The following is a 27,639-nucleotide window of genomic DNA, read 5'->3' on the forward strand; positions in this document are numbered from 1 at the left end:
GAGGTTAACAAATCGCTTCCAGGCAGCCCAAGGTTATCACTGTGAAGTGGACTCTATTGCATGGAAATGCATTTGGTTCCATCGTATTGGAAGCTCTGAGGAAATCTGAGTATGAGGTGCAAACAAGGAACAACTCAGGAAGTAAATAAATATCTGTTTGTTCCTTTTTCCAGTTGAGTAACAGAGCAGAAAAACTAACATACCCAAGCCCTGTCCCTATTTCAAGCAAACAGTTTATTTTTCATTGCACCAAATATGCTTGTGTGTATTAAAAAGGGCATAAAGAATGGGGGAAAGTGAGTGGCTGGCTGGTTTTCTTTATGAATGCATGTACATAATCTTAAATCACTAGCTATTGCTTACAAGCAAAAAGAAAGCAAATATAACAGTAAAAAACGCAATTAAGTAGTAACATATGGTCAAATATGTAATTTCTAAAAGCAGGAATAAAATAAATTAAAAAAAAAAGAGGAAAATATTGGAGGAGAAGCCTGAAGCAGTGTTTCCATACTTTAACTGAAAACAGTGATTATTGACTGTTCAAGGTCAGAAGAAAAACACCTAAAACATAAGTGAATGCTCGAGCTACACAAACCTGATCTAAGAAAAAGGAAGCTGAGGATGATACAGGGAAACTGCAGTTAATAGCAGCCACCAGGTCTAAAATCATAAATTGCAAGTACCTCTAAGGCATAAATGCTATATACCAGAAATAGAAAGATACATTTTTTAAGTAGTCCCTGGAACATGACACAGGTCTCAAGGAATAACTTATAATTACTAACATTATAATGATTAGACCAAAGGAAGGTACTTTAATTAAACCTGCCATAAATTATAGGGGAAAAATTCCAACTTTAACCAGAAACAACTACAAGGTATTAAAACGCATTGCTTACTACCACACATTTCGAAACTACAGAATAATGTCCCAGAATGACAAACTCAGATCAATATATAGAAGAGTCAGCATCGATTTAATATAGAAAATTTGCACAGAACATAAAGATAGCAAAAAATGTGCAAATCCATCTATTTGGACTAATAAAGCAGGGTATTTCCAAGAGACATATAAAAGAAAAAAGAATCCTGGCTGGATTCAAATCAGAACTAGAAAAACAAGTCTGTTGAAGATTCACAATTCTTCTTAATATTTTGCAACAAACAGACACTAAAAACAAGTCAAATGCTCAGGTATATCTCATGAAAATCTCTCTTTTGAAAGGACAAGCAATGGTTGCAAACCACCTGTCCTAGTATAACATAAATCGAAATAGTGTTACAGGTAACATCTGAGTGCTCAGCTGAGTCCAGTGGACTCTAAGGGGGGTACACAGTGCAATATAAGCATGTATAGAACAATGAGTTAAATAGCTTTCTGTAATCCATTGACTGTATTTACCAGACCTGCTTCTAGCTGTCATATGAACATCTAGACTGGAACATATGGGTCTACTGCCAACCAAGAAGTCTGCACCCTGGTAGATGCAGCACAGGACCTATAGTCTTTCTGTTGTGGGTCAATAGGTCGAGTGGAATACCCTACATGATCTTCATAAAACATGTGGTACCTAGGCTGAAGTAAGTGACTAATACTGTTTTGCAAATTCTTAAGCATCCATGTCCTAAACTGCATGATGAATACTTCCCCAAAATTCTATTGGATTAAGTCAAAACCTGTACTGAACCAAATTCTAATCAGCATCCACTGCTCCAAAGTGCAATTTGGTAAAAGGTGCAAAGCAGAGAAAGAGTCTCAAATCTTAATCTAAATTCTCAGTAGAAATAGTAAGACCAAAAATCCCAGTGTATACAGTCCTCCATAAGTAGTCATTGTGTAACTAGGAAAGCTCAGAAGCGAATGTAACAAAAGGAATCATTATACTATAACATCTAAAAATTCTTGTTCATAATAGAGTGATATTCTTTCAAATTATCTGCTTGTAGGAGACCACTAACCATTCCACCTACTACAAAAGAGGAAGGTAGCAAAACAAAAAATGTAACAAACTGCTGCCACAGGATGAATTGAAAACAGTAATAAGTAAAGATTAGCATCCCAAATATATTTTATTGCCTCATCATTGTGAAACCGTGTCTTACTATTATTTGAAGTGTTTTCTCCTACATGTTAGAAATTCCCTGGAATCATGACAGAAAGAATATATGGGTATTTATGATATTGGAGAAGGAAAAAAAATGGTAATCCATTTCTTCACCTACTACAGGGAAAAGTTGAAAGGATTTCTCTTTCACTGATGGGTAGTGAAATCCTTCCTAATATGACAATGATCCTGAATCAGTGAGCTGAAGTAGAATGCACCTGTACACAAGATTTGTTTTGCATAGTGGAAAATGCATCTAGGCATGTTGGATATAATTTACTAAAAGATCAGTAATTTTACTCCATGCCCTAAAGCTAAAGAAGTTTGAAATAGAAAAGAGCTATATAATCTAATTAAGTTAGTTCTGAAGTTTTCTCAGTTGTACATTAACCAGGACTTTTGGTCAGCCTAGTTTTGAATGCATTAATGAGGTTATTTTTCTGGGTAGGAAAATATTCCACAACCTGCCAGAACACAAGCAGGAAGCTGTTCCAGCTATTTGCGCTTCAGTTATGTCATCTCACTTCTTCGCTGTTATACCCTATTGACTGCTATGAGATTAAACATGAGGGTGCTGGGTATTACTGTGCTGCAGTGAGCGTGTGTTGCATATGTTACTGAAGGTTTTTCATCACCCTTCTCAAATGGAAATGTTTACAGCTCAAGTGTTGCATGTGGGTAATCTTACACACCACGGAATGAGGTGCACACTGCTAAACCGCTTTGCCCCACTAGGCTTGATTTGTAAACCAACACTACAGACTGATATTCTTTGCAATCTTTAGCACTATACCTGTGGAGAAGAATTTTTATTAACAAGAAAATGCAGATGAATACCTAGTGCAGAGCATATAGGTAGTAAAAAAATTTGTACATAATAAAGGTGAGTGACCATTTGCTAATGGAATTATTTATTCTACTGGTGGAAGAATAAATATAAAAGAATAAAAATGTAAATATATAATTATATATATAATTATATAAAAGAATAAATAAATAAATAAGACTTCTGACTAAGTTTTTCATATAAATCTATTCATTAAATCTGCTTTTGACTGCCATTTACTCATTGTCCAATTGCAGAAACCCTATTATTAAAAACCTAAAAGTTCAAGTGTCCTCTCTGTCATATGTTTATACTAATGGGATTTTATCTGTGGTTCACCTGAAGCTTGACATTGTACTAAGACTGCAATCTGTAGTCTTCACCTTTATCTGAAAGCTACAGTATCAACCCAATATGTGGAATTTTTGTTGCATTTGTCTTTGACCTACTGTTTTTATCTTCCCTCAGTACATGAGGAACTTTTCTTATTAATTGCTTTCAACCTGAAATAGACTCTGAAGTAAAATTCAGTTTAATCTGCTTCAAAGAGAAAAAAAAAAAGAATTTAAACTGGGAAAACATAAACATCTGGTACCTGGAAACCTGGGGACAAAGTGAAGAAGTATCTTTCCAGCATGGCTGTAAAGTTCTGTTCACCTCTTGATTGCTAAATCAGACAGCCTTCAGATTCCTCTGTCAGAGGCATTCAATAATTTTTATTGACTCATCCCTCTGCCTCAATGTCTAGTTTTAAAATCCATTATTAATACAGTATTTGACCTATGTAGTTCATTAAACAATTAATATTTCCCTCCTATGCCCTGTATAAGCGGCAAGGTTATGTCTCTCCTACAACACAAGCTTGGAGCTGACTGCAGCACACCGTGGTGTACTGAGGCCCAATCCACTCACCACCAGCACTGCATATCTACCTCCAAACCTGGATCAAGTGTGAAGGGTAGGAATAGGTTGCCTGGTAGTGGCTCAGGCAGGGGAGTATTGTGGATGGGTTAGAGGAAAGACTCATGCACAGCCAGTGACTCTGTTGACAGAGCTTACTAGAGCCATCCTTATGTCTAAAATCAAGCCCTGAGTTTGAGCCAGTATACCAAAAGCCTCTGTCAGCCCTTTTTCATCATCCCTCTATTGAAAGCTGCATCTTCAGTTTCAGATGTTCCAACGGCAGGTTCAGACCAGCTTCAAATGGCTCTAATTCTGACCAGTCTATCTGAAAATGAGGTCGTCTGAGCAGATTCTCCATCTTCCCCTAGATAGCTGTTTCACTAGAAGCACAAATAAAATTTATTCATACAGCTCTTGCAAAAATGTACATTAAGAAAAACCAACCAAACCTTACAATCCTGACACGGATATCCAGAAATAGCCATCTGTCACAAAGAGCTACTGGCAGTAACAGGAACAACATTGAACCCAAATTTCTGTTAGCACTTCATTCTGCTGCAGTATCACAAGCACAGCTTCTAGCACAGGTGCCTTGTGATACTAGCCATATTCATTTAGGAAACCAAAACATTCAAAGTCACACCTAACAAAAGCCATGGGCACAGACAGATGCTTTCCACTGAGTGTTAAATTTCATCTGAGATAATTTCCATGAAATTTAAGCAAAACAAATGCATTCTTTCAGAAATGTAGACATTCAAGACCTTCAGGGATCCCTTTCCAGAGGATCTACAGAAAGTAAATTGCATCCAGGAAAAGAAATGCCATTGAAACAATTCACTAGATTTCTTGTAAAATCTTAACAAACCAAAACGTAGCCCAGGATGACTTTTTTTTAGTGATTCACAACAGCATATCCTGACCATTTTGCAGATAGTTACTTTGCCATAGATGGCAATACTAAAGCACAGGGAGTCTCCTTACAGGAAAATCAGAAAGGATGATAGATGGAAAGGAACTGAATCAGGCTGAAGTGCATTTCAACAGCAAGTGCAATGCTATGGAAACAGAAGGGTAACAAATAAGTTCCGTCTGCAGGGAGATGGTGATTTATAGTTAGGCTTGATCAGATTACAGAAAGATTGTGTACCTGCTCATATCTGTTCTTTCTGATACCCTTCTGCTGAGATGACCATCTCAGAAGCACAAGAAGTAATTTCATGTAATGATCTATTATTATCATTATAAATGGTTTCTTCTCTTATAAAATCTTTCTAAATATGGGCACTCGTACTATGGAAGACAAAGGAGTCCCAATCTCCATAAATGTTGCTGGATACAGGATACAGGAGTACAAGCACTTGTAGAAGTATATGGATGGAGAAAACACTTATTTTCAATATAGTCTACTTAATCAACAATCATACTAACTTATTTCTAATGTGGGTAGTAGCAAAATTTTAGGTGTCCTTCAAAAACTTGGAATAAATAGAACATCCATCTGATTAGAACAGTCAATCCCAGTAGAATGTACCAAAACCAATTCTAAGCAAGAATCTTTATCATTCATCAAATTGAAATCATTTCACTGAGACTATTCAAACTCAATAAACTCTAAGGAGTTGTTGACATAGATTTTTCAGTCTTTGAGAAAAAAAGTTCTCCTCTCCCTTTCTTTATTATAAAAAGCTCCTGACTTGGTGAGGTTGGAAGACTCTATTTTGAAGAAAATGAAGAAAAACTACAGGTCAAAAGCCTGGACTATGTGAGAATCTTGTCATTCATTTTCATTCTGTCCTTACTTGACCTCTTGTTATTTTAAAGAAAAGCTTTACACTTCAGATAAGGACAAAGCAGATTTTTCAGGCAGCATGAAACTGTGTACACTGCCTATTCCAGACTGCTTCATCTTTCCAGTTCCTTTGTACTGGAGAAGGCAGTACTTTTTGGGGCCAGATATCCCTGAGATGCACAGATAAGCCCAAGTAACTGGTTTATTAATTTAATTCTCTAGTTTCTAAAACCACCTGTTATCCTGACAGCTAAGTGCTGATTATAGAAAATTAAAACACAAAATGAGAACTGAGTAAAAACAGTTAATTAAATGCTAAACAAAATAAATGGGGTTTGTCTCCTTCCTTGAGTTCATTCAAATTATTCATTGATTAGATTCTACTCCATTGCCACCTGCTTGCCAGTTAATAAGGTGATCTTTGGTAATTTTAAGTTTTCATGTTTCCATTCCTAGGCATGAGGTGCAGTAGGGAGTAGGCAATAAAAAGCAATTTAGACAGTGCCATTATCTCTCTTCAGAATAATTTATTAAAGGTACTTTCAAAAGATTCACTTATTTCCCTTTATCCAGGCTTCCCAAAGGAATGAGGTTTATGTGATCAGGAAAGGTTGGTATCTTAGGGGAAGAAGGAGGAAGATGAAGCATCTTTGTGTAGGTCAGTTTTTGAACCTGGTAGTATCTAAACAGACTCCCCAAAATTTCAGACTGGTAATTAGACTGAGAAACAACTAGTGAAATAAACAGCCACAATGAGGAAATACATCTCTGCTTGCTCTGTGGGAGACATTACAGTGGCAACTCTTGTGTTGTTGAATAACCTAGTGAACTCACATGGAGAGAAGACCTTACAGATACCCCAGCCACAGGAAAACTTTAATTGAAGATCATGATAATAAGTAATAAACGAAATAAAAATAAACAAAAAATAAAAATAAATAAAAAATCTGTAGGAATTTGAGTTTAATTCTTTCTCACACTCATGACAGCACTTACCATTACTGTTCTAGTGTTTCACAGACTCAGATAATGGTACAGGAGGTCCGACAGTCCAACCTCTCACTGTGCATCCAAAGCTGCAGAGGAGACTGGACAGAGGTATATTGGAATATTAGGGGTCCTGTATACCAGTTGTTTGAAAAGTGTCAGAGAAGGCAGGATTCTGCTTTTGTACATTTAAAATTGACTCTATGGTAAAGAGCATGCTGAGGAAGCTTGATAAATGTAATATAGAGAGAAATTGAACTGGAATTGAAAATCACTTGAACAGTATTATGAAAACCCAGTTCCATGTGTGACAAGAAGAAACAAGGAAGTTCTGGTTTATCAGGTGGCCGTCTATAACTGGCCATTCCTACGGGGGTGTTACGACCCACCCCAGAAAAAGGGAGGGGGGGAATAACCCAGGTTTTTATCAATAATTCCCTTGGGGTGGATTAGAGTGAAAAGACACTGAATAATGGGTGTCTGAAAACATATATTGGTAAGGTTTATTTTAACAATTCTGTATCAACAGGTATGCTAGCAGTTTGGGTGGTGTCATATAACAATGTGGCATAGAGATAACCTTTGGGGGAATAACCTTTGGGGGGGGAGAAAATGCATAGGGGAAAGAAAGACAGGATAAGAGTAAGGGAGAGTAAGGAAAAAGAAAAGATGAGAGTGGAAAAAACATATATAGTCACCGCCCACGGGGTCCAGCGATGACACTTGGTAGTTGCGGCTTCCATGTCTGTCAGTTGAAGTGGTGGCCTTGATCTGCTGGGGGTGAAGGACGGAAGCCCCCACACTCCAAAAACTTATGATTTATTATATCCATGGTTAGTGTTCACGGGCCATGCCTCGAGCCTCCAAAAGCTCTCCCTGGGCCCTGCGCAGAGTTTCTGTGTCTGGTCTGGTCTGGTGGTTTGGTCTAGGCCTTCCTTGTGACCAGTTTGTAACCAAGGAAGGGCCCAGATTTACCCAGTATTCCCTACGATTTTTACGTAAGCCAGGCTATAAGAAGAAAGGAGGAGAGGCCTTCGCTCTCTTTCCTTCTGGCGGCTTGGAGGTGCAGGTTCCCTGCTGTTGAGTCTGCCGTGTTGGGGAGCGAGGCCTGGTTAGGCCTTGTCGACCTTGGGAGATGGAGGTTGCCGGCGATCGTTCCAGAGTGACTCTTGGTTGTCCCAAGGAGACTAGTGAGATATTTCTTTGCTAACTCTTTTAGTTGTTAGATATTGGGCTACTAATCGGGATATATATATATTTTATTTTGGTTTTGTTCCTTTTCCCTCCCCCCTTCCCTTTCCCTTGTGAAATTGTATATAGTTCAATTGTATATAACTGTAACATAAGTGTAAATATATTTATATATATCACTTTAGCTGTCTCTCTCTCCTTTCCGGTTTTCTTAGTTGTTTTTCTCCCTCTTCTCCCTGAGGTTTGGTGGGGGGACACGACTTCTCGTGGTAAGGTTTGGAGACTTGGCAGGGAGCCAGCTTCAAACCATATCATCTGGTTCCCACCTTTTTAGATTGGCAGAGGAGGGGATGGGCTTTGATGGGCCATCAGAGGTACAATGCAACAGTCAAAAGCCTGCAAACTTGGCTCTTCACTGGAGGGAGGGGCAGGCCCAACTGTCCATCCAAGGTATAATGCAAAAGTCAAAATCCTGCAAGAGTCTCCTACAATGCATAAATCATTAACCATTTCAGTCTCTGGCAGGGGGTCTGAGAGTCTCTTCACCAAAGTGTATTCCTGTGGTTATTAATTATATGCTGAGGCAACCTGTGTTGAACATAAATTCATGGCATGATAACTCATTAAAACACCATTAAAATATAAGGCATCTGTAGTATATTTTTGTCAACAGAATAAACAGTAAAAAGTCTGTAACATACAGATTAGCAGTTGTGAAGTGGTAAGAAGCAGCATGTTATACACTACTAAATTGAGAGACTGTAGTAAAAAGTACCTTAACATCAGTAACTTTCAACCACATAACAAGATTATAACATGTTATTAGACAAAATAAATTAATACATAAAAATCTGCAGATAAGGTAGATGTTAAATTCATCTTTAATGACTTCTAAAGCAGAAGAACTGCTTAAAGATCAATGCAAATGTAGAAAATCTCCAACAATGTGATCATATCTACCACTAAAATTATCTTTTGTACTGAGATGTCACTGCCAACTATGTCTTCTTTTCCCCTTAAAAAATAAAATAACATTCTCTTTTTGTTTTCTATTTCTTCCTTGGATTTAGTATAGTTTTAGCCTTCAGACTCTGTCTTCAGAGGTTGCTATGTAATCATGAAAAGATTCTCTGGATAAATTAAACAAAATTAAGCAAGTGTACTTAAATAGAAACAAAGCGTACTTAAACAGAAACAAATCTAAAGATTTCAGGCTGTAAAGACTACTTTAAGAATTAGAAGACAATAAAGATCCTACAACTTAGATTTGTCCTCAAGTCAACTAAGATGTTTTATTGTCTAGTCATACATTTAGAATCAGTGAATAGAATATATGCCCAGACAACCCTATTTTATTCAATGTAGTTGTACAAGGGAGAAGAGAAGAATTTAAAGGTAGTGGAGTTCAACAGCTGGTCTATAACTTGAATTATGATCCTGTAATAACATTGTTGGGTTTGTATTCTTTTTTTTTAATCAGATAGGATTTAGGTCTTGAAAAAATACTTAATTAGCGTGTCACTGCTGTAGTCTGGTTTATTTCTGTGTTTTTCTTTCTCAACTATGTTGATTCCTCAGGTGTGCTGCTGTGTAGAAGTAGAATCCATCTCTGTAAACTCTTCATTACACAGTGGCCATAAAGAAAAGTGCATTTTTCAAACCCAAAGATTGCTAGTAGTTGCAAAATATTTGCGCTTATGTTGACACAAGAGCTCATACTCCTCTCATGAATGTCATCTTTGATTGAAGTTGCACACCCTCTTCCCTCCACAAATGTTCCTGCAAGACTCAAACAAGAAGGGGATCTTGAAATATTTTCCAATGATTTGGGGTATGTTCTTTAAGGCTGTTGCAGATGGTAATGCTTTCTAAATGCTTATTATCTTAAACCCCCTACATTTTCATCCTTAAAGCAAACCAGAAAAAGGCCTGAAAATCACAGTCACTCAGTTTTGCTGTGGATATTTAAGAGAAAGAGAGAGTAAGTTATCAATGTTAGATTTTTTGCTTGCTGCTTAGATATTCTTAACACAGTGACATAGTATTTGAGCAGAAATTCATGGTGTGTTATTCAAGAGCTTCAGCTGCCTTGCTTGAAAGGATTTCTATGCAACCTTAGCTGAAATCACCTGTTCAAATCCTGTTGCTTGCACATGGCGTGGAGAGACTTGACTCGGTGAGTCACCATGAACAGCGTAGAGCTGGAGCTCTAAGACACCTTGGAAAGGGACCTTGGCTCACAGCGAGATGAAAAGGGGTAGAAAACAAGCGATTAAGTGTGCAAACTGCAGTGCAAAAGTCTTGGTAGGTCCATACATTCAGAGAATAAAATTGATGATTAAGATGAGATTTTCCACAGGCACTGTGTAGGCAGTTTAGTAAGTCCTACAACTAACCTTAAATACCACTGGAGCACAACAGCAAAATGCTGCCTGCTTGCAGTGGGTAACAGCAGGCATTTCTTTCATTATGTTCTTTAGTACATCCATTGTAATGTATTGGGTTTATATGGCAAGATTTTGGTAGGGGTTGGGGGTGTGTGGATTATATCAACCTTAAATTGTTAATCAGTTCAGAACATGAATACAAATACTTTTGAGCCAACCACATGCTATCTGTATTTGAATACAATTTCCTTTCTTTTAATCTTTCCAAGCACTAGAAATCTCAGTTAGGTGACCTAAAGTCTAGATTAAGGCTGTCACCTCTTCAAAACCCCACACATGATCAAATCGTGTTTTATTATTTTATGGGAAAATAGTAAAAGTAGGTGTGCTTTCTATTACATATCAAAACATATTTCCTATTGCACAGCAAAATGAAATCTGGGAATGAGATTGTTTCTCTCTTACAACCAAAATATCCAATTTCTCTTATTAAAGAGAAAGGATAACATTGAATATTTTTCATCTTGCTGTCCCCAGGGTAGCAGATATGAAAGGTCAACATTTAAATCACTTTCCAATAAAAAGAAGATAAAATAGGCAGTAAAAATGGAAATCAATGAAGGCTGAAGCACTTTATCCAACCCACTTCTTTCTCTGAGCACATAACATTACAGCATCTACACAAAGTTTTAAAATCTTCACAGAATTCAGAAGACAGTTCTAGTTTATTAGTTTAACTAGGAACACAAGCCTGGGAGGTGCCATCCTAAAAGAGTGACTCCAGTCCTCTGTGATCCCTGACCACAGGTGGGCAGGGTGACCACTTCACACACCTTGGGCCAGGGAGTCCATCTCTATCTGCAGTAAAGAAAAACCCTACTACAAAAAGGCTGAAACCAAAGCCAAAATGTGCCGTGCAAATAAAACAGGGAAGACTGAAGACCATCTGCTTCACAGCTAGGTCCTCAGAGGACTCTAGGAAATGTATCACTGCAAAAAAAAAAAAAAAAAAAGATAAATTTGAATAAACAAACAAACAAACAAACAAACAATAAGTAAATCCTTGTAGGCTTTGTAAGTCTGGTCTGGGAGCAACATCCAATCTCTTCCACACAGCCAGAGAATGGATAAGCAACTGGCAACAGCTATCTGGAAGTGTGATAGTGTTTAATAATATCTAATTAATTCTCATCTAATTTTTCAGTGAAGGACAAGAATAGATCTTAAAATTTCAGGGAAAAAGTCATTTCACCAACTGCCTCACTTAAGAAGCAGTGACACTTCTAAATAGTGGTCAGAGACAGCACTAATATTCAAAGGCTTTCACTCGTAAGGTTACTTGTCAATAATCTTTATATTTGGAAATGTTTTATGTTTTAAATCAGAGATTGCATGACTGCTTCAGGGGTAGTGGTCAGATTTCTGAAAGCAGACATCAGCTACTAAGCTCCAACTTTTAAATAAGAGAGACTACTTTCAGAAGATTTTTTTTTGCTTCATGTTGAAATGAATATCTCAGTCTGGTTTCTAGTGGCCCAATTTTCCACAGCAGAAAATGAATAAAAAAATAGAAGACAATACTATAGCAGTTTGCATTTGTTAACAATTTGGTTAACTTTCTCAGTACAAAAAAAAAATAAGACAGAATAGGACTAAAGAACAACTTGCTTTCATCCTTCAGAGGGTCTCATCATCAGGGCAAATCATGGCAGTAGGTTGCATGCAAGAATTTAATTTCCTTTCATTACTTATCAGATTTAAAAAACCCAAAAGGTCCACATGTTCCAATCCAGCTGCTTTCAGAGTGAGTGAAATTTACTTTAAAAACATACAGTAAAAAGAATATATGAGCAATTTAGAGCTCCATATAAATGACACAGTGAGAAGTCTCAGAAAATTATAAAGGACAGTGGCAATGCTCATTTATCTATGTCACAGAACTTCACAAGTTATTTATGTCCTTAAGCTCCTAGTTTAACTTAAAGTTGTTGCTTAAAGAATTCTTGAACGAGACAATCAAGCAGTTTCATGTGTTTGCTAAGAGAGACTTACAATGTTGTAGTAAAATCTTAAGTAACAAATATATGCATTATTTTGTCATGCCAAACGTAAGAGAGGCAGAGAGGAGAGAAAGCACTTTCACAAGAGAGGAGAGAAAGCACTTTCACATGAGTCTTAAGAGAAAGTTAATGAACTGCCAAGTTTAAATGATGTTGTCTGCATGGATACTCCATCAAACTAAACCCAAAACCAGTTGTTGACTTGTGTGAGAACATTTGAAAAATCGTCTGTTACAGAGCCCAGAGTGGTAGAAATAAAGAGAATGAACCCTCATTTACACATACAATATGCTCACACACACACACACACACACATATGTATGTAGCTGTATATTTACACAGTGTGAATATAAGAAAAGTCTTTCTTAATATCCTAGGCATGTTCTTCTTTGTCCTATCCTGTTAGAAGTTCTTCAGCCCATGTATTAGTGATCTGTGTTGATTCAGTGCAAAGGTGTTGCAGTGCCTGAACTGGCATTTTCTGTCTCCACAAAGAAATGAGAGAGAAGTGTTGCTCAGTGTTCTAATACAAGTTTGCAAGTTTTATGAATAATTGATTTCCTTTCATTGGACCTGGGAAACTCTGATAATAGTGTTGGTACAAACTAGGAACACATGGAATCTGGAGGGATGCTTCATGCATGTTTAATTTTTACCAGTCCACTGGGGTGCCTTGCAATTGTTTTCTGTTACTGTTCATAAAAATCAACTTTTCCTTTGCAATGAAAGATCACTGAAATATATTCTAATAGATATAATAATGGACAACTTGTTTTCAACCCAAAGGTTATTTTACAGAAAAGAGTGATATAAAGCTATCTTTTGGGTCTAATCAGGCTAAACTTGTACAGACACACAGATACTGCATACCAAAACTCCTTTTGGAAACGACAGGCTCTGAATCTCTTTGCTCTTACAGCATTTTCTGGCAGGCCGAACTTATGAATCTGAAAAAGATGTGAACCAAAATGGATGCTCCAAATCCTAAATCAATTGACAGTATTATTTTTACACTGGAAAGAGATCTTTAAAGTAATCTCATCAAGTTATTTTAATATTGTAATATTATCAATTATTTAGTATTTTATCTACAATTATGTAAATTTTAATATCAGCTATTTTATCTCGTTGATTTTTATGAGATGTAGTTTGTGAACTGTTATGAAACCAGGAAACATTTCTCAATAGAAATCATATAATGCAGGAAGGGAGAAGAGAGGTAGTATGTTAATTCAATAGATTGTTTAAACACCTAACCATGTCTGAGCTGAGAAATATTGATCACATTTCAATAATAATATATTGAGGAATCTTTGTGTAATTCTGGATTAATTTGAAACTCTGTTTTAACCTGAATAACCTGAATTCCTTTAAGTACTTGAGATAATCAAATAAGTAACATCTTGAAGCATCCCACATGTATTACTGGAGTTAGAAGACAGGCAGAAGAGGGTAGAGGTCTCCAGGAATGGCTTTGAAGATTTATTTGCATACAGTGACATCACAACAATGTTAAAGGGTGACAGAATGGGATAACAGAGCCTAAATACTAGTCCTATCTCAAAGACAACACTGTTAGGCATCTGCTATCTTTGAGTGGTTTCTGGTTGAGAAAAATGTGCTAGAGAAAACTTAGATATCTAAGATTTGGGAGAGATTTGGTTCAGATATGTTGCACACTACTTAGAGTTTGTTTTGTAATGGTCTTTCTAACCTTCTAATCAGGAACTTATATTTTTCTTAGATTTGTTTCATTTTGAACTTTCCTCATATTTAAGATTGATGTAGGCATTTTTGAGAATATATTATTTCCTTTTACTTCTTTTTATAAGCAAATCTATGTCAGGCCATACTGAAGAAAAAATCTTGGTACCCAAAGCTCGATAGTATAATATATTCCTTGGCCTTCCTAAATTCATAAAAGAATGACAAATAACATTTTCAAGAAAACAAGCTAATTTTGATTAAAAAAGTAAACAATATTGGCAATAGTCCTTGGCAGTTTTTCTTTCCTGGTTTGTTGTTTAAAAAAGCATTAATAAAGTTATCAAACAAACGGATGCAGTTAAATAAATCGGAAGCAGAACACTAAATACTAGTAATGCAATTATATCTGCCCTGATGCTTCACCAGTGGACAAAAAGAAAAATTTGCAGAAGTACCAGATTTTCATTTCAGTTTAAGCAACAGTGCTCTGAATAATGCCAGACTTTGACTAAAACTGATTATAACGAGTTATAGGGAGCTAGAGGGAAATGTTGCAAATTTATAAATTATGGCAATAAAGATCTTTGACACCTATTTTCTTAGATTATATGACTGATAAACTAGAGTTTGTACATTAGCAGAACTTCACAATATTTTTCATTAAAGAAGTCATTCAAATCCCTTTATTTACCTCTCTTTATCCGGAGAACAAAACGGTCACCCAACATGAATTTCTCTGAAAAATGTTTTTGGGTTTTTTTCCCTTTTTCTCCTGATGTATATGGGCAAGTAGCAAAGGTCCTTAGGTCTGCTGTCAGTTGATGAAGTGCGTATTTCATGTACTGGGTAGGACACACTTTGTAAGAGACACCAGCTTCTTGAGGCTGACAGCCAAAAGGATGTAAAGTGAATGGAGCTGTTACTGATATTAGAGGCTTTTTCCAAGGGAAGCAGAGTTGGTGAAAGTGGGTTTTTAACCTGTGGAGCAATGCAATAATTGACAGGTAGGCACTGGTAGTAAGGCAGACTCTGAGTTATCACAGCTTCTGAATGGGGCTACATTGTCAAATAATTACAATTTGAGCTTTGAGTTTAAGTGTTTGACTGTCAAAAAATAATCTCCACTTTGTCCCTTTTGCTTTAAAATAACTTTCTTTTATTAATTCTATTGAAGAGTTTGATTTTGGGTTTAGCATCTAATGTCAGGATTTGAGTGGATAACAAAAGGAATAGCTATTCTTCTGCAGGAGTGCAAGTAACTATTTGTCCAAAGGTAACTGTGCAGTTTTTTCTGCTTTCTCTGTTCTTATGATTTGATATTATTATTTTCTCAAAAAATATACTACAATTGTTACTTTTTTTTTAATATGTAACATATTAGGTTAGAAATTCAGCCATGGGAATAAACAGGAATTTCTGGCTTTTATGATGTTTATTTTGGTTTTCAGGAAAATAATCTTGGCCATAATAATGTTTTCTTCTGCTAAGTGTGTTGACCATTGGATGTGGAGGGTGCCTAGTACTCGAGAAGGTAAAAGTGTCTAATAATAGAAGGAAGGGATGGAGGCTGACTGCCAAAAAAAGGTGAAATAGCTGGCAGCTGTGATGGATAACCTAGTAACAAAGATGAAGAAGTCTTAGCAGGAGTGCACAGAGAGAGAATAAAACATAGGGTAAAAGGGGAAATGACAAAAGGAAGAAAATGGATCTGTAGAAACAAAAAGGAATTGTTTAAATGAGTAAGTGAAAAAAGTATCACTTTATTTGCCACAAATGAAAGGAGAGGAGAGAAAATCTATCTTAGGAAATGACCAAGATTATTTTAATACTATTTTCCCCTGGAAAAAACAGTGAAGAAAGGAATTATGGAACTTAAATTAACAACTGAACAAAATCCATTAATGACAAATAAAATCAGTCTAATTCACAAATCACAGACTGCGTCTTATAGACACAATGTGCTTTTGAGAGTCTTCATAAGACAGAAGATATACACCAATTATATTCAATTTAGCAATATACTGCATCTAACTTCTACATGACTCACAAAAACCTGTGTTCTACTGTTTTCATGGAAGCAAAAATTTTAAAAAAACAAACCAGTAAGTTGCTCGTTAACTATTAAAAGGTTACATTTCCAAGAAGTGTCTGGATTAAGGAATTATCCTTAAGAAATAATTTCCATACATGAGAATTTTTCACATGTTTGCAAATAATATAGAGGATGGATTAACTGGGAATGCTTTCAAACTAACAAAGGGTGAGAATCATACTCTTGAACATTATGGGAAAACAAAATTAACTACTTCAATTAAAAAAAAACCAACAAAACAGTGATTTGTGCAATACAATGATATTTAGCAATACCCAACATAATATAAAAGAAGCGATAAAGTTGTGTTAGATGAGCATTTTGCCCCAGGCTACATTCCCTAGGGAGAAGGCTTTCATATACAGTACTAACTGAAAGCAACCAAGGAAGTTCAGCCTCTGTACTCCCACTGCTTCCTCACTGTCTTATGCATCACACACACTTGTATCACATCGTTCTGCCTTGGCCATAGGATGGCTCCTCCCTGAATATGAGGATGGTCTACCACTGAGACACCTTTACACACTTTACTATCAAGATCATTCACTTTCTCCTATAGATTTATTTAACATTAGTTTGTTCTCTCCTCCTTTCTGTTGCTTTTGGCAGCCTAAACTATACATCTTCAGAAGGATACTAAAAAAAAATGTACAAAATCTATTACGCAATTGGAAGAATTCCCTCATGTCAGTATCTGAAACCTTTACAAAACCTCAATTTTCTTTCTACCAAGAGTAGCAGAATCAAATTATTTTCTCCATTTTCTAGAGGACCCCAAGGAGGAGACTTAACCAAGACCACATGAAAAATCTGTGGTGTAAGAAGGCATTGAAATCAAGAACCATGAACCTTAGGTCACTGACTATGCTGGTGTATGCAATTCCACAGGCAGATAAAAAATTAGCAACAAAAATAAATTTGTGAGTAGATAAATGTGAGTTGACTTTGTATACAAATTTGCAAAAACCAAGTCCCTGAGTTGGTTTACAAAATGCTTGCTTAGTCCAGACAGATGGATGTTTACACTATGCAGTTACCATAGTACCTGGTGTGGTGTAGCACTATATCCTGCTGAAAAGACAGAATGTTTACTAAGGCTCAGCTATGTGGTAGCACCACTTTCAGGTAGCTCAAAATTTAAGTAGGATGTGCTTCTACTTACCTGCAAAAGCCTGCCTAAACATATATAAAGCTGCCTTCTAGAGGCAGCTCCCAGGAGTTTTGTGAAGCCTTTCCACAAGAGCTTTTTTCAGCTCCTGAAGAGATTGGCCATGTGGCCTGTAAACTCCAAAGTGAACAAAGATGCTGAAAAATTCACAGACAGCACTTATCAGGTCTAAACATAACTATTTCACTACTGCAGAAGCAAAATGATTGTCATATTTATCAAGGAGAAAATGGATGACTCGGAGCCCAGAAACATTTGGATGTGCAGCCTGAAGACATGACTAAAACTTCATTCTGAGTATTGCACTTGAGCAAGTGTATTGTAACCCTAACAGTGAGTTTTGTAACAGCACAGTTGCCAAACACAAACTAAAAATTCAAGATATCTTCCACAGATTTTTAATGACATATCTTTTTAAAATCCAGTGCTGGGGAACATTTTGTCTTTTAGATAAATGTTAAGAGTCGCGCAAGGCCATGGGTCAAGGTTTAAGAAGTATGCCCAAGTGTGAGGGAACTCACAGCAAAATGTAAAGAACTAACAGAACTGTAACAGACAGATGTTCCAAAGTCCTGGTAGATTGTATGGTGCTAGATGCCATATTTCATTGGATCAGCCCAGAAAACTGGACCATTCCTAGAAAAATTGGCAAGATTTTAAACTCAGTGTCTTTCCATCAAGTCTGATACAGAGTAACAAAAGGCTAAAATTGCAATATACAATTTTACTCTTAATAAAATCAAATTATGATTATATAAATTTATTATATACATCAGCCTCAATGGAATTGAAAGAGATAAATTTATTAGGACTTTTGCCATAGGAAGATATCAACAGGAAATTGTAATGGACTGTAAGAAAATACATTGATTATATATCTGATTTTCATATCCACTAGAGTTGCACATTTTAGTTGATGGGCTCACTTTTAGGAAGTATCTCAGTTCTTCTCTTAGAAAAGTGGTTTTAAAAATCTGAAGCAGAATGGTTGTTTACAATGGTAACTGTGTTTCTGCATTTCATTAGTTGGCTGCACAAATTTATTCTTGTGAGTACTGATTATTTTGTTTCAACAAAATTTCTTCTATTTCAAAATCTTCATGAGAACATTTAGGGAAAGGAAGAACATAGAGATTCTTCCACAATTCATCCACCTCAAGCTGTCTACAATAAACAAGCAGAGAAACTTAGATAGACCTATTGCAGCTGAAAACAGAGTCTTCCTCAACAGTTATCAAAATTGATATCATCACTGGAACAGTCCTCAAACCCCTCATTGCTCAGGGTATTCCTTTCTCTGGAAAAACAACAAATATTTTATAGCAATGGTAGAGCCTCCCTTCTTGCTGAAGGCATCACTGTAGCAATTACTAGACTGTAGACCAGGATCCCATTCATTCTGTGGCACCCTTATCAGTCGTCTTTGTTAAGGAGTAGTGGAATGCAGCACTGTTCTGGAAACTAGGAGTTCCTAATTCCTGTTCCAGGAGAGCTGAATCTAGTGTATTTGCAGACCTGGAGGCTTTGCCTATGCCAGCCTGATGTGTGCTGTTCCACTACCCTTGGCAAGTCCAGCCAGCAGCAATGCTGAAGATAATCTCCAAAAGCTAGGTACATACAATTCACAAAATACACAGAGGATGCTAACACAGCCAGCCACACAGACCTGTGTGCCTTTACAGCATGAGTGCCTTTACCAGTACTGCATAAAAACCCACAGCACTCCACAAAACACAGACAGATCAGACTTGTTCCTCTCTGGACTGAGGCTGACATGCACACACACATGTTCTCTGATTGCGACACCCACAGAATTACAGGACCCTTAAATATGTGCTCAGGCTCAACGTCCATCAGATCTCATGCCTGGGTCCTGATACCCTACCATAGTCCCTGGCTGTCACCTTTGGTCTTTCCAAACATGAGCCTCTCTAATTAGTCCAGCCTAAAGTTCAGTAGTGAGTTGCACAACCCCCCAGGCACAACGGACTGGGTGTCAGGAGGAGGGTACACAGCACGATCTCCTGTTGTTGGTCCCCAGACCTATAGACTAAAAGCCTGGGCTTCCTTGAGGACTTACGCAGCCCAAGCATAATCAGATGTAAACCCTGCTCTGAGATTTCTCCATCTATCTCTAAAATAAAAATGGGCATTTCCCTTTGCCAGTAGTTGAAGGGATAGACTCCCTCAGAATAAAAGGAAAATTGTCAGGGTTAAGTTTGTATGTACTCTGCTGAGAACTATAACTTTTCACAAAGAAGCAAGGAATGACTATATTACCAACTGAATAGTTTTATGTTTATACCTGTCTCTATCTGTTTTTGTAGTCATATACCTTTATCTTAGTATTGTCTGGGCTGAGACTACATAGTCAGACCTGTGGTAAGAACTGTGCCTCTTTGGGATTATATAGGCTCAGAGAAAAGAATTGTTTATCTCCTTGCAATGCAAGGTTATTTTTTTCTATGGGAGATATAGCACAGTTGGCCATGATCTCATTATCTGTCTTTCCTCTTACTCCCTACTATCCTCACATTTCATATCAGACTGCTTTTCTTTTCCTTCTCTGTGTTTTTGTCTGGTGAGACCAAGCTCTGAGATGTTGCTCATTGTTTGGACAAGAGTGTGAAAGCTTTTGGCAAATAAGATTAGAGGGGCTCTGTGGGAGACAAGTATGTGCTTGAACAACCTGTATTATTTAGATGTCTCATTTTTAGATATGTTCTGTCTCATCAGTTCTGTAACAGAAGAGTGTACAGATGTATCAGCTTTTTAAAAATGAAAAGTATCAAAGGAAGTCTATGAATTTTCTTGCAGCATGCACTGTATATAAGAAAAACAACACCTATGAGAAAATTGTTATCAATATAGTGAAGCTGCATAATTTTGCTCAATGTACAGGAGAAATTATAGCATAAATGAACAATAAAAAACATTTTCATTATAATGGCTTTATGACAATGGATTATCAATATACAGGACCAAAATATTTTTCTCTATTTTTTTTTTGTTTTGTCCCTCTTCAGGGACTTAATCAAGGAACTCAAGTTAGAATCCAGCTTTTCCAGTCTGACTAAATAAGGGAGACTACAGAAACCTGTGAAAGGTGACTCATATTTAAGATCAGCACCTAAAAATGGCTATAAATTTGATCACATCTTTTTTTCAGCTTACTTTTTAAGTATACAAAGAAATGTTGTTTACCCATGCAAAGCACGTTAGAGTAGAGATATCAGCCATCATCGTGGTCAAATTTGTCAAACTATTATGATCTGTTAAAATATAACAGAATAGAGGTTTCCTTTACAGGATCTCCTTTTATATGATTGCACACTAGTTTTCCGTTTGCTTTTTCTTTTCCTTCATTGGATGTGTAGAATAGATCTTCTGTGTTAAAAAGTCAGCATTTGGGATGAAGAAAGCTGTTGATTGCAGGATTCTTTCTTGTTGCTGAATTTAGAAAGAGCATACTGAGTGACTAATGTGATTGCAAGCAGAGAGAAAAGGTCTCATTAGTCAAAGTAAACAAATGATTCTGTGGAAAATTCCTGTGTTAAGTCAGTTAATCTATCTCTTCACAGATGGTCACTACTATGTATTTCTTATTTTTTGAATGCTCAGCTTGATGATCTGATAGCTTTGATAGACTTGCTACTCAGTCACAGTAATAAACAGCAGTGAGTGGGAGCTAAGTTTTGGGCATAAGAAGTGCCATTCAGTGATAAGCATTCTGCAAATAGCAGGTACAAGAAACATCACATTAGGTACCTGGTCTTGCAGAACATTTTCACACTTATCTTACCTGTCCTTGTCTTTCAGTGTTAAAATGGAACTGCTTTGACCAAAGAGTTAGGGTAATCCACTAAAAAAGATTTACATTCTTAAATCCAGTAGTGATATATGCTGAAGAAAAATCCAGAGGCAAATTTTGATTAAGGAACCATAGAATAAGGGATGGAAACATATGCTGATTATAGAGGGAGGAAAATAAAGACATGCTGCTCTAATTATAGCATATGATCTTGTTATTGCAACTTTTTTCACAGTGCGCAAGCATCCCTACAAGGGCATTACCTAGCTTTGATTTTCTTAGCTCAGTGGTTCTAAAATCTAAGTGTGAGGGGCTGACTTCAGTATACAACTCATTTTGGAATTCTGAGAGAGGGAATTTTCTAAAACTTACTTTACATAAAATGCTACTTAGATTTCTACATATTTTGGTTTGAGGAGCCAACATATCTTACTAGTTTCTGAGTAATGACTGTTTCTTGAAAACCAAGACTTATCCTAAAGAGCCTAAACATGAATTTTGCATCTTAACTTCAAGATCCTGTTAATGAGATCTTGACAACTGTACATTGTTTTAGTTTAAGACCAGTTGGAAATAAAGCACCACGCAGTTACTCGCTCAACCCCCTTCTCCTCCCCTAAACCAGTAGAATGGGGAGGAGAATCAAAGTAAAACTTGTAGGTTGAGATAAGAACACTTTAATAATCAAAAATAAAGTATTTGTAAAGGATATTAATAATTACAAAAATAAGGGAAAAAACAAATGATGCACAATACTATTGCTCATTACCCACTGACCAATGCCAGACCTGCCTTGCAAACCCATATTGGTCCCCCTTCTGGGTAACTCCCCCAAGTTTATATACTGGGCATAATGTTCTATGGAATATCCCTTTGGTCAGTTCTGGTCACCTGTCCTGGCTATGCTGTCCCCCAATTTCTTTTGTGTATCCCCTCACTGGCAGAGCAAGAGACAAGAAGAAAGTCCTTGATTTAGGATAAACATAACTTAGCAAAAAAACAAAACATCAGTGTGTTATCAACACCATTTCATTCTGAACCCAAAACACAGCACTCTACCACATATTGAGAAGAAATTAACTCTACCCTAGCTGAAACAAGGACATACATAAAGATGCAAACCCCAAAATGCAGGCATACATACAAGCATACTAAAAATGTACAAACATCATACAAAAATACATTTGAATGGTGACACCCAGACAAAGGATTCTCACATTTTCTTTCAAAATGTCACATCTATGTTTTCATCTCAATTTTACAATAACTTTCTGCAAATATTTGAGCACTAATTACGTCTTGAACTCAAGGTACAAATTTCATTAATCTGAGTAACATGGATTTTCTTCTCTCCATACCCAAGTTCTGAAGTCACTCAAAGTCTTTAGCAGAAGTAGAAGTTAAGAATAAGAAATTGGCTGGATGACCACATCGAAGAGTTTCAATCAGTGGCTCAGTGTCCAAACAGAGATCAGTAAGAAGTGATGTCCCTCAGGGAGAAGTATTGGAATTGATGTTCATCTGTATTTTTATTAATGACATTGAGAGTGGGATGGAGTGCACCCTCAGGAAGCTTGCAGATGGCACCAAGCTGAGTGGTGCAGTTGATACATATGAAGGATGGGATATCATCCAGAGAGACCTTGAAAGGTTGGAGGAGTGGGCCCATGTAAATGTCATGAAGTTCAGTAAGACCAAGTGCAAAGATCTACACCCTGATGGGGCAATCCCCAATATCAATACAGGTTGGGAGGTGTATGGACTGAGAGCAGCCCTACAGGGAACAACTTGGGGTACTGGTGGATGAAAACTTGGACATGAGACAGCAACATGTACTCGCAGCCCAGAAATCCAACTGCATCCGGGGCATCATCAAAAGCAGGTCCAGGGAAGTGATTCTGTCCCTCTCCTCAGCTCTTGTGGAGTACTGTGTCCATGTCTGGGTCCTCAGTACTGGAAAGATGCGGATCTGTTAAAAGGGGTCCAGAAGAGGACCATAGATCAATATGCCTATGAAGAAAGGCTGAGAGAGCTGGACTTGTTTAGTCTGGAAAAGAGAAGACTCCAGGGGGATCTAACTGAGGCCTTTGAGTTCTTAAAGATGGCTTATAAGGAAGATGGCATAGTCTTTTTAGCAGGATCTCCAGTGATAGGACAGATGTAAGGGTCTTAATTTGAAAAAGGATAGGTTTAAATTGGATATAAGGAAAAATCTTTTTGTGATGAGGGTGGTGAGATGTTGGGCCAGGTCGCCCAGAGAAGTTGTAGATGCTTCCTCCATGGAAGTGTTCAAGGTCAGGTTGGGTGAGGCCTTCCAACAATCTGATCCGAAGACCCCTTTCTAACCAAACCATTCTATGATTCTTGATTCTATTTTTCTGATTTCATGGAATAGACTTAGTATGACATTTTAAATAGTAGGACATCTAGGACACAAAAAAGGACACTGAGTTTAAGGGTGGTGTCAATTATTGTGATGTTGAAACATAGAGTAGCAATTATACTGTGAAGTGTCTTAACAAAATGTATAAAATGCACATTAGGTCTTTCCTGACAGAATAAGGGGGAAAAAATAAAGGAAGGAGTGAGACATTTAACCATAATCATTGCCACTGTTTATTTACAGAGTCTTCCTAGTAAGTGCTTTTATGACTCTCAGGTTTACTTATGCAAAGTTTGTATAACAGGTTTATAATTATGAGAATTATCCTCCCTGATGTGGTTTCCCATTAGGCATTTTAGATCCTGACAATTATGCATATGTCTATTTTCACTTGAGGACTGTCATCACCACATATTTTTTACAGAGCTGGTCAGCAGGAGTTACCTACACCCATTAAGCATTCTTCATTCTGGGTCTGCTGCCAACAAAGATCATTAACTGAACAATGTATTTAATCTCATAAACATTTTTTATGCTCACAATTTGCTAATGTTAAATTTCTAGAGACTGTAAAATTGCCATAATTTCTCCTGGGTTAAGCAAGTCCTGTTGTATTATCTTTAATTCTGAAAGTCTGTACAGATGAATGATAAAAGTCTGAGACTATAAACCGGAACCTTTGAATTTCCCTCGACAGATAAATGCCCTAATTGTTGATCTAGTCAATTTTGCACATGCTCTTGATCTCTGACACATTCAATGTTTTGTGCTGTCTTGGAGAGTGGAATGGCTTCAAAGGAAAGATGGAGAATTAACAGCATCCTTTCACTCTGAATGGACTCCAGCTTGTGATTTTTACTACTAGCCCATGGAAGGAAAGCTAAGATCTGGGTAAAGGAGGGAATCGTACATGTTTTTTCCTGTATTCAAATGTAGTGCTTTAGACTTAGAGGAGAAGGAGGTTCCCAGACTTCATCTGTCTCCATTTTTCTAAGAAAGCTTTTGGGAAATTCCAGGCTATAAACCCTGAGTGTAAAGGATGCTTTGTGTGGATCAATAACATATTGAAATGCAAGGGAGGGGCATTTATCCTGCAGTATTTTCATTTAGTTACCTTAACAGGCTCTAATTTACCTAACTGGTATTAATTTTTATGACAGTAACTAGACACAACTAGGAATAAAAGCTAAAGATTGAGTTTAAAAGTTAGACATCCTTGAACACTGACAGAATTTTATTAGTTTTTAATTTGGGGTTGGCTCTGTCCTAATTGGGAGACATTCGCTTAAATGTGATTATATGAGCATGCCAGGTCTGTGTTTCAGTTTTGATTTACAGATGAGATTTTCAAAGTTGTCAGATTTGGTTTGGCAACTAGCCAAAAGCATGCAGTTTGGGGGCCTAGGTTGCTTCAAAAACATCTCATCTTACCTCAGTGCAGTTTACTCTGCGGAAATTTTGGTCGTATTTCTGTCAAGATGATGTTTGCTATTGACTTCAGTTAAGCTTGTTCTTCCATCTGGACAATTTTTCCTGTAAGATAATCAACCATGACAACTGAGCAGAGGAGAGCTTTGGAGTATTCTCCTAATTATATTTCACATGTTTATTTTGTAATAAGCCTGGTTCTGGCTGATATTTTAAAGAAGAATACAATGAGACTTTGAAGCTGCTAAAATTTCTTCTGTTTCAATATACTTAACAAATGTAGACTTTGTATTACGAAGGCAAAAGTTCTACAGAGAACATGGTGCATGTGATGGGAAGACATATGTAAGGAGTTATATGCACACAGATAAATTGAGAAAGTGTAGAGAGCTGAGATATTTTTAATAAATGATGATTTAAAGTGTTTTAAGTAGATGGTCAGGCAGTCTTATGACCTTAAAACTAGGATTAAAATAAGATACAATTTACCAGTGTAATTGACAGCTAGAGATGTTAGCAGCTCTAAATCCTAGTTTTTATTTTAGCTCCTGTTTGTAATATAGTCAAAATTTGCAGTTCAAAACAAAAATTTCCATGAAAATTACTGACAAGTAACTTTCCAATAAATATTGGATTTTAAAAAAAACTCTCAACAAAAACTACCTGACGCATAAATCTGAGCACAGATTTATAATGACATAAAATTTTATTAGCCAAACTAGCTCTTTCCAGTCTCAAGAACTTTACCTCTTTCTCAATATATTTTTCCCAGATTGTCAAGTTTTATTTAACTAAATAGTACTTTGACAAGGTAAAACAATGCATTCTATCACTCAGAATTTTTCTGTTATGTATTCCTAGCTCTTTCACAGTTTGTTTGAGCTTTTCAATGGTTGACTCATGTAATGACTACAACAGAAGAAAATACTATGACTTTTAAGTGAGAACCATCCTCAAAGAAATGTTTCTTCTAGGTCAGTTTCATCCAGGTCACTGTAAAAGGTTGTATTTCAACAGGACAGATTTATAATTGAGAGCTTAATTAGAACCAGGTTTTGACTTTCATATGCTTTTCAATCTCGCTCTTTTACTCCAAGAACAAAAACTTGTCTAACAAGGTTTTTCCTTCCTTGAACAACACACTCACACTTTAAAAATTAATCCACATCATACTTGTAGTGAGCAGTGAAGTATGAAACATACACATCTAAGGGAGTTATTGTGGAGCTGTATGTGGAGATCCTTTCCATGTGGAATATTATGGACACCTTGGTCAGGAGAAAGCTTATTCTGCCTGGAGTCTGTTCCCTCTGCAGAGTGTAGACATGTATGAGGCCCCTTTTTCAGGGCATTTTACTAGAATAGGACAAACTTTTGTCTTACATGCATATATATGCCTTAGTACTACACATTTTTTACCTTTCTTTTTTTGACTGATCTCAGCTATCTTGGATTTTTTTTACTTTTTAACTTAATTAATAGCATGTAAAATATTTTTTCTTCTGCAGGAAGTGAAACAATTGCAGTGATTGATCAAGTTCTTTGACCCAGGCTTCTTTCAGCTTTTAGCAAGATCTCAAGGTAACTGCTCAAGCTGGCAAGTAACATAAAATTTGCTTACCAATGTACATGTATACTTATGTAATAAAAATTATCATATGTGTTAAATATTCTTAAACTTTTTTTATCTTCTGAAACATCTTACTTTTTTATCTCCTATAAACCTTTTGGTTCCCCTTCAATCTAATTTTTAGTAATATTTGAATATTCCTTTTTTAAAATTATCATTAAGATAAATTTGCCCTATATCTTGCTTAACAAACAAAATGTAAAAATTAATACTTCTAGATATTTAATAACTCTTATAAGTTATATATCTAGGTAGAAAATATTTTTACATGAAAATCAAGGAACAGCTAATATTTCTCTATATTTGTCAGAGACAAATTGATTATATTGATTACTTTGCCAGAACATGTCTCTTCTCAGGTTAGTTTTTGCCTTTTTTAGGGCAACAATTGAAATATTGACATAGTGCAATGCAAGAAAATTGCTACTTTTTCTCAGTTTATGAATAACTATTAATGGTAATTCTAATAATGTTTATTTAATTTTCCCCAAATATTATTAACTCTTTTTCTTTGTAATAAGTGTTTAAAATTTTCAGACTGTATAAAAAATGAATTAATAAAACATGTTTGTGTTCTGAACCAGAGTGTAATGAGTAAATAACATTCAAGAAGAGTATATTGTGTAGACCTGGTAGCTGCGATCTATTATGAAAATAAAACTTCCAGGTTTCCTCTGCTTTCTCCAACAAGAATTTGAAAGAGAAACCAAAAAAAAGAGAGTGTTGAGTCTGTTCATGACTGAAGAAGAAAGATAAGGGGAGAAATAGGTAATCCTGAAGTGTCAGTTTTATATGCTTTGATTTGTATTATGACTGACAGATATTGATATCTTAAAAAAAAAAAGTCACCCTGTCATGAAATGGTAGAAAATTTCTAATTACAATTTTGTGGAGGAATCTAGTCCACCAACCATACCTAAACATACATGGGATAAGTGGTCATTTACCTTCAGGAATAGCCTTTGGCACTGAGGTTCACTGGTGAGAATTTAAAAACAAATCAAGAATCTTGTCTACGTGTTTCATTTGATAAAAACAGAATCTTAGATGTGGCAGCAAACTGTATTTTGTATTCAGAAGGATTCCACGTTTGCTCAGATGCAAAACAAAAATCTCTTTTTGTCTCACTGGGCTACTTGGCATGGTTAGCATGCAGGAACAGAACAAGC

Source organism: Manacus vitellinus, unplaced genomic scaffold (assembly GCF_001715985.3).
Source record: "Manacus vitellinus isolate BGI_N305 unplaced genomic scaffold, ASM171598v3 scaffold_7_pilon, whole genome shotgun sequence".
Taxonomy (NCBI): domain Eukaryota; kingdom Metazoa; phylum Chordata; class Aves; order Passeriformes; family Pipridae; genus Manacus; species Manacus vitellinus.